Source organism: Periophthalmus magnuspinnatus, chromosome 6 (assembly GCF_009829125.3).
Source record: "Periophthalmus magnuspinnatus isolate fPerMag1 chromosome 6, fPerMag1.2.pri, whole genome shotgun sequence".
NCBI lineage: Eukaryota > Metazoa > Chordata > Actinopteri > Gobiiformes > Gobiidae > Periophthalmus > Periophthalmus magnuspinnatus.
The window spans coordinates 6,191,428-6,205,007 of NC_047131.1; the positions used below are offsets into that span (position 1 = coordinate 6,191,428).

Consider the following 13,580-nt stretch of genomic DNA (forward strand, 5'->3'; position numbering starts at 1 on the left):
TCTAATTTCTACCAATTTTAAGCCGCCGTCCAGAGTAGCTTTGTGCCAAAATGATTCCACTTCCTGTCACTCCACTTCCAAGGGGCTTTAGTGAAGTGTGGCTCTCATTAGCAGCTCCATTCAAGACTTTTGGACCCAAATCAACTTCAGAAGGTGCTGAAAAATAGCCCAAGATAATGAGGCCCAGAGGACTAAAAAGTAAATTGTGAGAAAGTAACAAAATATTTAAAATTGTTGAGTTAGGCAGTCAAGTGGCTCTGAAAGTGTGGAGAGGGTACTACTGGTGATGGAAAGTTACATTTTTTCCCATGTATTTGATCTAAATTTGTCTTGCCCAGTGCAGATATACTGTATAAGCAGCTCTTGAGGTCAAAGTAAGTCTGGTGTGTTCTGCCTGTATCTAATTATAAAGTGTTTTATTTTAGAGAATCAGGAAAAATCATCCATTAGCATCACAGACTAGACATCATAGACTTATACATAAATGGACGTGGCTAACCTGCTAGCCACCGCATTCCAAATAAGAAGTGATCACGGCTTACGGCTCCATCGACTCTGGCTCCAATTCACTTTACACTGAAAAACTGTCACCCCTCTCTCTGTAACTGCTGCAGTGAGCCTCGTCATTTTGGTCTTAAAATGTTCATATTAACCCGCTCTACATGATACTGTTTTTTCCGCCCATTTTGTTCAGAAACCAAGATATGAACATTAATAACAGAGAAATCAGGCACCTTCTTTCCCCGGGTCGCTCCTGCTAGCGCTAACAACAGGTTTGATTGACAGCGTTGCCATGGGCCTGGTCCCTGCTAAATCAGCGATGAAGGCGGGAAGGGGGCGTTACCTTCAACAGTATGGCTCTAGATTGGCTCTTTGGTTGCTATGATACTCGGGGTCTTAACTCGACTCCAAATTCGCCCTATAACCCTCACTCACACTCATTTAGTCCACTTCTTTATACAGTCTATGGTTAGCATGCTAGTTATTGTGACAACAAAACTTTGCTTGGGTCTCTGAGAGTTGTGAAAAATGCTTATAAACACATTGTGGTGAATTATTAAGAGGGATAACTTTGAAAACAACCGTTTAAAATGATCTGGTTCTGTTTTTTAACACAGTAAAAATCAGGTACAGTGCCTTTAATGCCATACTGTGGAGATTGTCTTTTTTTTTCCACTTTCACTTGTCTCAGTTCATTGTTTGATTTTGTAACTCTTTCTACTCATCACGATCAACAAGTTTTGTGAAACCCTTCAAAATCAAATGACAAATATAGGCCTAACTTTAAAAGGTTTACTATGCAACTTTTCCGGTGGAGGATTCACCACCTGCTTGTCTCCATGGAGATGTTATTGCTTTGTCAAAAAATAATCCATATTTCAATAGAGGATAAATGCAATGCTATACTGTGGAACATTCCGGGCAAAACAATAACATATCCATGGTGACCAGCAGGTTTTGGACAACAATCCACCTTTAAATGACAGCTGAGATTCATGACAAAAAGCACATTCCAAAAACTAGCATAAAGATTATCCCCAAGATTACGATGGTGAAAATGCGACGTCCAAACATGTCCAGACCTAAAAATATGTTCCAAATCAAATCAAAGTTCTCCCAAGGCGTTCCTGCACTGTTCTGGGACGCAGCGAATAGAAAACATACCTTTCATCCACAGCTGTCGCAATATTGTGTGAGAAGAAGCAGACAGGACACGTAGACAAAGCTAAATAAAACAAGAGAGTGACAGTGGAGTGTGCAATTAGGGTTAAAGTGTCCAGATGAGTGATGGAAATGAGACAGAGATGTGTAATTAGCAACACAACTTTCACAATACAAACAAATGACTCTGCTAACGGCCCAGGGAGAAAGAGACCACCAACAGAAACACGTGTAGAGTCTGAGGGAACGGACTCTGTGTAAAGAAGTGGACTAAGGGAGTGCGACGTTACCCATAGCGTTCGGCTCCCGTCAAACGAAGCTCTGTATTTGGAATTCTGACCGCGAGTATCACAGCAAACAAGCGACAGTTTTTCAACGTAAAGTGAAGTGGAACCAGAGTCGATGGAGCCATTTATATAAACAGTCTATGGAACGAGCACAGACATCATTTCATCAAGAGTAGATCAAGAGAAACAGGTATAAGACTGAATTGGAAAATGTGGATTCGAACTGTAGAGCAGTCTATATATTGTTTTTTAAAGGGGCGCTATGTAACTTTTCAGATAGAGAGCTTGCCATTTACTTATTGTAATGGAGAGGTTATTGTTGGGTTTCAGATGATATCACAATATTCTATAGGCCAATGGTATTTAATACAGATGGGGGCAGCTGAAATTCAATTCATGCTGACTTTTGTTGCTAATAGTTGCTAATAAAAATGACCAGGTTCAACATTTGTCTTTCTTCTGGATACTTCATAGTAAAATACGATGTAATCTGTAGAAAAAACTGTCTCTTGCCTCCATCTGAGAGTATGACAACATCACATTTGATCTGAAAGCTGCCCATCAAGGATTTATTTTATTAGGAGTGTTCTGTTAGTTTGCTCGCCTTCATACAGATCTGACCTGTAATTTGGCCTGGTGGTTTAATGCTATACTGTGTTAAAGCAATAACATGTCCAAGAGTTTAATCAGCAAGAACACTCAGAAGAAACTCACTATCTCATTAGACTGATGATAACTAAACTGTGATATGGATCAGGATCAGTGGCTCTCACAGTGGCTCTCACAGTGGCTCTCACAGTGGCTCTCACAGTGGCTCTCACAGTGGCTCCCTCTCTTAGTGGTAAAAGGACAAATTGGTTTGATTGGCTTGATACATATTGATGAAACATGAGGAGACGCAGAGGAGTGTTTTGGATGGCCCACTTCCTGTGAGAGCTGCTGTCTCTCAACGGCCTTTAAACAGCTCAAGAGCCCGACAGAAGGTTTCACCGGTGTAACTACACGACGTTAACACATGTACATGATGTTTGTCACATGTGCACATACACGACTGTGCCTTTGTCCTATAACACAACATCATTTTACATTTTGCTCATTTTAAAACACAATATTGACTTAAAGCAGCATAACTGTGAGACTTACTTACTCATAGCGCCATTTAGATGTAAGGGAACCTTAATTTGTCCCACGGTGGGGAAATTCCAGTGTTGCAACGCACAGTTAAAGGTCCCATATTATACTATTTTCTAATCTATGTTATAATGTTGTTTCTTGATTAAAAAACATGCCTGGAGTTGTGTTTTGTTTCATTCACACATGTTTAACACATAAACCGTGCATAGTTTGGAGTTCTTCTCTCCAACAGAAAACACTCTGTTACACCTTGTGATGTCATGAGGTAATACAGGAAGTGCTCCACTGTGTTTTTAAACTCCACACACCTTCACTAGAATCATTTGGATCATTTCAGCTCTAGAATCAGCCAATCTCTAAAGAACTAAAGGTAAAAGGAGCTGGTACATTGAAAACTACCGCTTCATGACATCACAAGGTGAAACAGAGCGTTTTGAGCCTTGGAGATGTAGACTAATAATACGGGGTTGCTCAGACATGCGTGAATGAAACAAAACACAACTACAAGTATCTTTTTGAAGAGGTAGCAACATTATAACATGGCTTAAAGCTCATAAGTGTCACTTTTGTGTAATATAAGACCTCTAAAGAACAAAGATAGTACAAATATCTATGTCTCTTATACTTGTATACAGAGAAGGGCCAGAGCTGTGTTTGAACATGCACTAAACCCAAAACGAAACACCTCCAAGCCCCAAACTCTATTGAAACCTCTTACCGCTGCTGCTGACAGACAAATTACCTCACAATATTTATTTACACAAAACTTTAAAATGTCACTCCAAAGCTAAACCACTATAATAGAACCCTTCGAACGGATTACAAATGAGGTAAGAGGAAGTCAAATATGTCCTTTGGCAAACAGGGAATGGGCACAGTGCATTCCTGTCTGAGTGAGCCCAGAGAGATCCATGGGAGAGTGGTTTCAGTCCAGTCTCTGGGGAAGACTCCGGAAAGACAGCGGCAATGGACACAGTGTGGGCCGGAGTAATGATATACAAATATAAATACTACAGCTATAGGGGAAGGCATTATAGAGACATAAGTGGTCACTGGACTATGTAAACTTAATGGCACAATGTGTAATTTTTCTGGTGGAGGGTGTAACCGGACAAGGGAGTTTGGTGTCCTTGTGTGGCTCTTGCAGATTTCGGCAGATCTCAGAAGTTAAGTAAGGTCGGGCCTGGTTAGTGCTTGAATGGGAGACCGCAGGGACTACCAGGTGCCACAGTGGGGCGCTAGTGGCAATGAACTGTTGTTGTTTCCTTCGGCAAGACACTTCAACACATTGCTGAGTGTGAATGTGGTGTGTGGTTAGTTTCTCACTACTGAACGTGGACAAAATTGTAAAGTGACTTGGAAAAGCGATATACAAGACATTATATATTATTATCATGGTTATTATGGAGATGTTATTCTGTTGCCTGGAATATTACATAGTATGGCATTAAACATATCTAGCATTTAGGTAGTTTTAATGCTCAAAAATGTAAAACCTGCATTCTTTGAGCAGGGTCACCTCTCCCCGCGTCTTATCTGTACTTTAGCCTTGGTCTGCACTGAGATGATAACTCTAATGTCATGCTGTGGAACATTCCAGACAAAGCAACAACATCGCCAAGGAGACAAGCAAATTCCAAAATTGCCAATAAAATGCTTATCCAGATTTACTTTGCTATGCTGTGATATAAAAATCTGTACGCAGTATTTTTTCCCCCGACATTGTCTCATCACGATAACATCCACTGTGCTATTTGTACATTGGTTTAAAGTTTACACCAGATGCCCTTCCTTATCCCAAACTGCCCTGTGTCTATTTGTGGCTGGACATTTCAATACCTCTCACTGCACCGCTACAAAAAGCTCAGATCTGAACTGTTTCATTATTTATACATACGTCATATAAAGGCAAAGCTATTCTTATCTGTTCCCCAAAGCCAATCTTTTCAATTTTAGATTATGTAAGAAAAATTCTGCCCGCAATGAAAACACGTGTCTTGAAACTTCAGCTCAACTTTAGTTACATTTCAAGAGAGTGGAACTAATATTGTTGTACAGCAAAACTAGAACATCCCAATCCCCAACAGAAAAGGGGGGGATTGAGTGTCCGAGTTGGAAGTTATGTCATAGAACTTGGAAAAAAAAAATCCTCCAAAAATGCAACATAAATAAAAAAGTAAAATCATTTAGCCATTTATAATATGCTGGACTGTGCAATAAATGGATTGTACAACAATGGGAATTGTGGTTGCCTGATCTGCCAGTCCAGCCGGAAAGGGTCTGGAACCACAGGGTGAAAATCCTTTGTGCTAATTTGAGACGATCCAACCACAATCGCTAATTTGTATTCTCGTAACATTCAGAACAATATATAACGTCTTTTACCTGACATATACTGTATATGAGTGTGGTTCTTTGATTGTTCATTCTGCAAAAAATCTGTCCTGTTTCTCAGTCCTTTGTCTCTCTTTTTCTGTTTTGCTAGTTAAATATGAGCAGCCATGTTTGTTTTTGCACGAATGGACCATGCATCTCTCTGATTGGTTAATCCGCCTGTCAATCATATGTTGTGTCATGTCTGTTCATTAAAATGCACTGTCCCAATCAAATAAACACATAAACGGAACATAAAAATATAGTGGATATAAAAAGAATAGCACAATGTACATATGTGATTTATTTATGGATTTTTTCTTTATGGTTTTGGTGGAAGTCTTCCTGCTGGCCACTAACTTTATAAACAAACCAAATATACACAGTGGGATTAATTTGGTTGAGTTGATGACAAAAAGAGCAGATGAGGATGTGAATGGCATAAGGACTGCAGCCTCGTGTTCATGACCTGCTTCGGTATAAATGCAGATCTGCTCCAAAGAGATTTAGTTTTGAAATATATATACCAATAGTTTATATAGTACAGCTCATTAAGCACAATACAAATAAATAAATGCTAATAATAATGCTAATAATAATAATAATAATAATGCTAATGCTAATGCTAATAATAATAATAATAATAATAATAATAGTCTGTTACAGGGTCATATGTGGGATTTGACCAGGGCTAAACCTGGACTAGAACAGGACCAAACCAAGTCTACATTAGGACTAAACTAGGCTCAAACCAGGACCCAACAAGTACAACAAATGTGAATGCACCTGACACTACACAAAACAACAGTATCTGCGTTTCAGATTACATCATAGCACCTCCTATAGGCCGATACAGCGTGGGCAGGAGTAATGATATACAAATATAAATACTACAGCTATTGGGGAGGGCATTATAGAATCATGGGTGGTCACTGGGCTATGTAAACATAATGGTGCACTGTGTAACTTTTCTGGTGGAGGGTGTAACCTGCTTGTTGCCATGTGGAAATGTGTGGAATTCACCCTATTTGCACCATGTTATTTAATACAGACGGGGGCAAGTAAATGAATGCAGTTGTGATTTTACTTTTTTTTTTAATATTCCTTATGAAAATATAATATAATCAACAGAGAAATCTATTCCCCCATCTGAAAATATGACATCATCACTTTATAAAATATGAAAACTGCTACAAAGCTTAAAAAAAAAAAGGTAAACGGTCAAATTTTGATATAGTGCTTTTCCATTTTCAAGCCATTCAAAGCGCTTTACATCAAGGAACCACTCACCCATTCACACACACATTCATACACCAGTGTACACAGACACTGGAGGTGAGGTGGGTGAAGTGTCCTGCCCAAGGACACAACAACAGCATTCATCTGCGGGAGCTAGAATTGCATCGCCAATCTTCAGATCAGCTGGCGCTCTGTTAACTGAGCTACCGTCGCCCTCACAAATAATTTCCATTTAAATTATAATTCCAGTCAACACACAAACAGGGCCGATACCCCTCTCACTGTCCCTGGGTGTTGCTGTATTGTGCAACAGAAACGGGAGACTGGCTCGTTTCACTAATGGCTCATCCAAAGCTTTGTTTGGGCTGAATTCTAAATGCGGTCTATGGAGGAGCTATAATCCCAAAGTCTTGCTCCAGTTTGGGAAGCAATCAGAGCTGCTTTTCAGTGAATCAGGATTGAGAATGCAAAAATATGACACGGTTTATGCCAACACGCCAAGGATTAAAGAAAAGTATCCAGACTAGAAAATGGGTTACGATGTAGAAGTAATAACAGCTGTTTGCGGCTGGGCTGGTTTGTGCTGAAGATTATTATAAACTGTATTAAAAAAGGTTCTTATCTTCAGTTGTTCTTTCTTTGCCTGGAATGTTCCATGGTATGGCATTAAATCTAAAGCAGGAGACGTTGCTCGGTTTTCAATTTTGCTTTTATTCAATTAGAGGCGATTTTATTCAATTAGAGGCGATTTTATTCCTTAAACGCGCATACTATGTTATAATGTTTCTTCATCACAAACAGACCTGGAGTTGTGTTTTGTTTCATTCACATGTTTAACACACAAACCATGCTTTTTTTAATCTGAGATCTTTTCTCAAACTGAAAACACTCTGTTCCACCTTGTGATGTCATATGGTAATACAGGAAGTGCTCCACTGTGTTTTTAAACTCCACACACCTTCACTAGAAACTTTTGATATGATTTCAGGCCTGGAATTTCTAATCTCTACTAAACAAAAGGTAAAGGATAGCAGTTAACTTGAAAACTACCACTTCATGACATCACAAGGTGCGTTGTGTTGGAGATGTAGACAGACTAATAATAAAAGATTACTCAAATATATGTGAATGAAACAAAACACAACTCCAAGTATATTTTTGATGAGGAAACTACATTATAACATGGCTTAAAATTCACCAGAGTCACTTTTGCATAATAAAGGACTTTTAAAGACACAGGCGATTGTATAAAAGCAAGAAAGATGTAACAGAAATGTTACATAGTGGAGCTTTAAGTATGGGAAATATCAAACTCTTGCTATAATATTTATTGATAACTTAAAATCATGATCACAGCTAAGTAAGTAAGTAAGTAAGTAAGATGAATCACAATCAAATCAAAATCACAATTTGAAACAGTGTATTTCCTTGTGACACTAGATGCCTGTCCTGGGGGTTCAGAGTGAGAAAAACTAACACCGTTGCTATATTAATTAACAATTAAAAACGAAATATTATCTCTTGAATGGTGAACAATACTCCAAATGGTGCTTAGGAACAGGAAGCTGAAACCTGTGACTAAATCAGAAGTGCAGACTGATTTTACCTCCTCTCTTTGTTGTTAGGTTCAGTGCTTCTCTCTGATCATGTGAGTGTGAAGTCACACCCTACAGGCCTCATTAAAAACAGGATTATAAATATAACATCTACACAGCATCAAAACCAAACATGACTGGAAATATATGCTACACTTTATAACAACTACACCTTAATCAGCCTTAACAAAGCATTAACCAAAACTTGATTCTTAATGAACAAACAGAATGATTCATGCTTAGTAACCCCTAACCCTAATGAGTTTGTGGAAAATACAAAATACAGGAAGTAGCTACAAACAGAATCCCTCCGTCTATGTCGTCAACACAGGAAACTCTATCCAAAACACTGAGACAATTTACACACAGGAACATTTTTCTGACAGTTTAAACCTTCATTCAAAATAAAGGTGTCATTTATTTTTATTAATCTAATCATAACTAATGCATAATTTGAGAAAGTTTCAGCCTTTGTTTACATTATGGTTGCTAGGTAACAGTTATAAGATGATCTCCACGTCAATCTGTCGCCAGGGTTCAACTGGGAATTATAAACTTCACAAATCCCCACCCCCCGAAAAAAAAAAAACTAAAAAAAACTAGGACAGCTTTTTAGTTAAATCTTCAACATAATTATATAGATTATGTTTTAGTGAAATAAGTAGTCTGAGCACTTACCAGTTAACGCCTGAATCATTCTCAATAAACTACCGGTTCAGGGTTTATTAAGGCTAATTACAGTAATTATTATAAAGTGGCACCAAAAATAGCACAAAAGCAAACTTACAAATTCACAAGTGAAGTTTGTGAACTAGAGGTGAACGATTAGATAAAATAACTAATGCGTTTTTTTTTTCTTTCGTTTTTTTTTTTATAGAATTCTGTTCAAAGTTCAATTTTTAAACGCGTCCAGAAGAACTGACAAAAAGACTTAAATATGAACTGACAAACTAATACAAAACTCCCATTTCAGACGATGTTTGTACAGATGGTGACTACAGGGTTAGTAGTTTTTATGCAGAATAAAACAGGACGTTTTGTTGCTTTTGGAAGAAATTAGGGTACATAAAACCGGCAGCTTTTGTGATGCACTAATCGCTTCCATTCAAATTGCGAGTTCAGTGAGGTTCTGATGAATCTTGCAGCTGTAAAATGGACGCGGCATAGAAACATATGACACGAGGACTTACAATACTTCGATTCAGGCAGTAGAATCCATTTGGGCCCGGATGGTACGGCACACACTTCCTACGCCGACCTATGGAAAAGGCAGAGAAAAACAAAAATTAAGTCAATGTGTTTAGAGCAGGAGGCAGGAGATGGGAAAACAAGGAGCTCCCGACGAAAAACAAGGACTGAAATGGGATAATGAGGAGAGTGTGCTGCTGTTGGATTTTTCCCGAGGCAGTTTGAAAATGTTATAAAAGAAAGTTACTGTTCAAAGCAAGGCATAACATAATGGGATTTGGTATTTAGCACAGAAGCACGTTGGAGAAGAACACAGTGTGGGGTTGATCGATGAGTTACAAGCGGGAATGGTTATGAGTTCACAGGGATCTTGTTAAAACTATTAAAATAAAATATATTTGAAATTAAAGTGCTGGCTGAACACGATAATACAGAGCCTCCCATTTACTAAATACACTGGCCTCTCCAAACGAGCCTTAACACAGCTGCAGTACATCCAGAACACTGCTGCTCGGGTCCTGACTAGAACCAGGAAGTACTTGCCTACTTGCCTGTAATGTTCCACAGTATAGCATTAAACAAACATTACTCACACTATGAAAAAATATGGGTGTTTAAGTTACTAAAAATACAAAGAACAACCTGAAACGCTCACCTGCTTGTCTCCATTGAAATAGTTAAGTTTGATGCCATAGTGCGGGACATTTTAAACAAAGCAATGACATCACCCTGGAGAAAAGCAGATGGCAGACCTTCTAACAAAAACATAAAAAATAAAATAAATAAAAATAAATCATGTAATTGTCGCTTCCCATTACATCACGACGTTTTACAAAGGCTAATGTTTTAAAATTGAGCTGATTCTCTTAATTGTACTTGAGCTGAGAGAATGTGTTATATAAGACTGTCATGTTAATCACAAAGCCCCTCCCCCACATCGGAAACCAGGTCTATGGCTCATTCTGTGATCAAACATCTTCAGGAGGGATAAAAATAGATACAAGAATTCAGCTTTCTCAAACCAGTTCACAAGGAGTAGGAGATATTGTCAAAAACGCAAAGACACAGTTCAAAACATGATTAGATATTGGTTAAATGTTTGGGCAAATATAAGCTTTTTAGATCAGTATGTTAGCAGGAGGGGAGGAGATATCGAAAAGCTGATAATATCGCAAGTGTTGTTTGGGAGAGATGCAAAATGAGTATATAACTATATACAAAAATATCTCAAAAAGAGACCGAAAACTCTAATATAACCTCATAAACGAAATTATAAAGTGATAATTGTGCTTTTTTTGTGGTTAGTTTAATGGCCCATTCATGTTTTGTGCCAGACTTGAACCTCAACCAAAACATTTACAGACACATTTAGCACATTCTTGATATATCGTTGAACTATTGTTTGAATATCACTATAGAGATTACGCAAAAAAAGATATTCACTTGTGTAAATATCGCTAACCCCGTCATGTAACACATTCTGTCACTGATTCTTAATTGGAGAATCTTATGTAACTTCAATAGAGGCTGGATTCTTAAGCTACAATTAAGAATAAATCATTCTAACAATTATTATCAGTAAAATCAATATTTGCTTCTCATATCTGGGGTCACAAATATATAATGTTTATGAAAATGAATATACTTCCAATAGAGTTTGCCCATAAAAATGAAAAATAAATGCAAACCACATTAAGGTGTCAGTGATACAGAACATACACATATAACATATAGTGTGTTGTAAACAAAACAATGCTTGTCCCATCTTTTTCCTTGTAAACAACAGCTGGTCCATACTACCTGTACATTCCCTTCTATTGGACTCACAGCCCTGCTCTCTGATTGGTCGGTTGTGTTCCAGTGCACGCCTCTGATTGGTCGATGCCCTGACAGAGCCGCAGGTGAGCAGTCAGACCATAATAACAGTTTGGATTTGTTCCCTTTAAATGAATGTCCCAGGCTGCTTCAAAGCATCACTGACTGGAGATGTAATGTAATACACTGAATGACTTTTGGGTAATGGGGCAGGTATGTGAAAACCAAGACACGTGAATACAGTGAGTGTTATATTTTGCACTGAAGGATTTAGGAAAAAATATATGTAATTGTGATATTATGTGATATATGTGATATTCCTGACAAGTATTGTAATTAGATTTGTGATTTATGTTTTAATAATAGGAGTCTGACTGCTCAAAGTTCACATTCTAAACGTGTCCAGAACAATGACAAAAATACTGAAATGTTGGAATGTTGGAAAAATATTTGGGGGTCAGTATTTATGTTTACTTTTTTTTTTTTTTTTTTTTTTTGCACTACTGACAAATTTTTTTGTTATTTTTTGACTATATAAGCTATAAAAGGTTGAATTAATGCACTCTATGACTCATTAAGTACTTAAGATTAGTTTAGATTTTTTTTTAACAATATTGTAGATTTAGAATAATTTTTGTGATTTAAATGGTGATGCTCTTGTTATTGTGTCAGTGACATAAGTTCGTTTATCGTTTATCGTTTATCGTTTATCGTCTATATATCAAACCCCAAAATGTGTTATCATGACAGACCTACTAACAAACTAACCCAAGAATCACATTTCAGAACATGTTTGTACAGCTCTAAACCACAGGATTAGCAGTTTGTTATGCAGAATAAGACAGGAGATCTTGTTGTTTGTGGAGGAAATGATGGTACTACAAAAACTTGTGCTAATTGCACCCATTAAAGCAGTGATTTCCATTCGATTGCAGTTAATCTGACAACCCCAGCGCTGGATACCATATGCTCGCTCTGCCCGTCTGAACCAATCTGACATTTATATTTCCTTTATGAAACAAAATGCAGCTATGAAAGGGACTGTGAGTTACCACCATGAATGACCTTAAGATTCATTAAAACCACCATTTAAATCCAAGTACTTTACAAATCCTGGCTTGTATCAAATTAAAGAGAATTTAAGATGAAAACTACACAAAACGTGCAAAACATGTATTAAGGCTTATTTGAAGACATTTTTAGTGTGCCTTATTCATTCAGTTCATTCAATAGTACGATACTATTGTAGCCACAGCTGCCCTGGGGTAGACTGACAGTGTCACGATACAAAAGTAGAAAACTCAATTTTGATACTAAGGAACAGACTCAATGCTCAATACCAATTCCAATACAACAATGATAATTAAAACACTTCTTCCTTAGACAATAGAAGGTAATTTTCAACATTAAATTGTAGTACTTTCTTTTCTATTCACATGTTGCCTTATATTTGTGTAATCCCTTAGTGTCCAGTAGGTTCCATAGTGGTCCATGTGTGTACACTAGTCTATGTGTCTTATACTTGTTCCGAAACAGCTCAAAATCATTCTAAAGCGATTCAGAAAAGGTTCATTTCTATCCTGTGACTTTTTTTTAGTATGGATAAGTATCTGATTTTTCATACTTTTAACAACCTTTGTAGATAGTAAGACAGGAAGGGCATTTGTGGAGCGCTATAGCCTAAAAAAGTTTAACCAACAACCTCCAACACAAAACACAAGTTGTAACTGAAACTGCCCCTATGCAATCCTCAGCATGCAGTCTCCAGTCACGGGATATGTGTAACCAATCTGCTGTGTGACAAATGCATCTTTCAACAACAAAAGCCACCACAATCTTTAGGCTTAAAACTACAGCACGCAAGACTGGACCAACAACCTTATCACTCATCTGAGCCTCTGTTCACATGCACACCAAAAAAAACCTGATCCGTGTCTGATGTCTGGAGTTTTCAGATGTTTGAAATGTCATATCTTGAGTTTGGATGCACCGATCCAGCTTCTTTTTTTTAATTTTTTAGTTCCGATACCAATTTCGATACTGTTGGGCGAAGTATCTGCCAATGTGATGTCAAACGATACCAGTGAAGAAGCTGAAAACATCAACAAAAATACAATAAGAGAAAAGTGATCGAGATGTGTTATGTGGCTGTTACTTATCTCCCAAGTAAGCACAGAACGGCTTTGTATAAAAAAAGTTCAAACATTATGAGACTTTCTGGGCCGACTACGATCAGTAAATAATCTTGTAACATCGATGTATATGCTCAGTCACAATATCAGCTCAG

The 13,580-nt window shown here is 37.6% G+C and overlaps 1 protein-coding gene across 2 annotated transcripts in view; it reads right to left on the reverse strand.

Moving 5' to 3' along the window:
* Positions 1 to 13,580, reverse strand: part of peak1 (pseudopodium-enriched atypical kinase 1) — a 108,849-nt gene that overhangs the window by 37,742 nt on the left and 57,527 nt on the right. For both annotated transcript variants that reach the window (XM_033968303.2, XM_055222740.1), the window contains exon 3: positions 9,481 to 9,548. The gene's annotated coding sequence lies outside the window, so the exon portion shown is untranslated. The remainder of the gene's footprint in view (positions 1 to 9,480; positions 9,549 to 13,580) is intronic.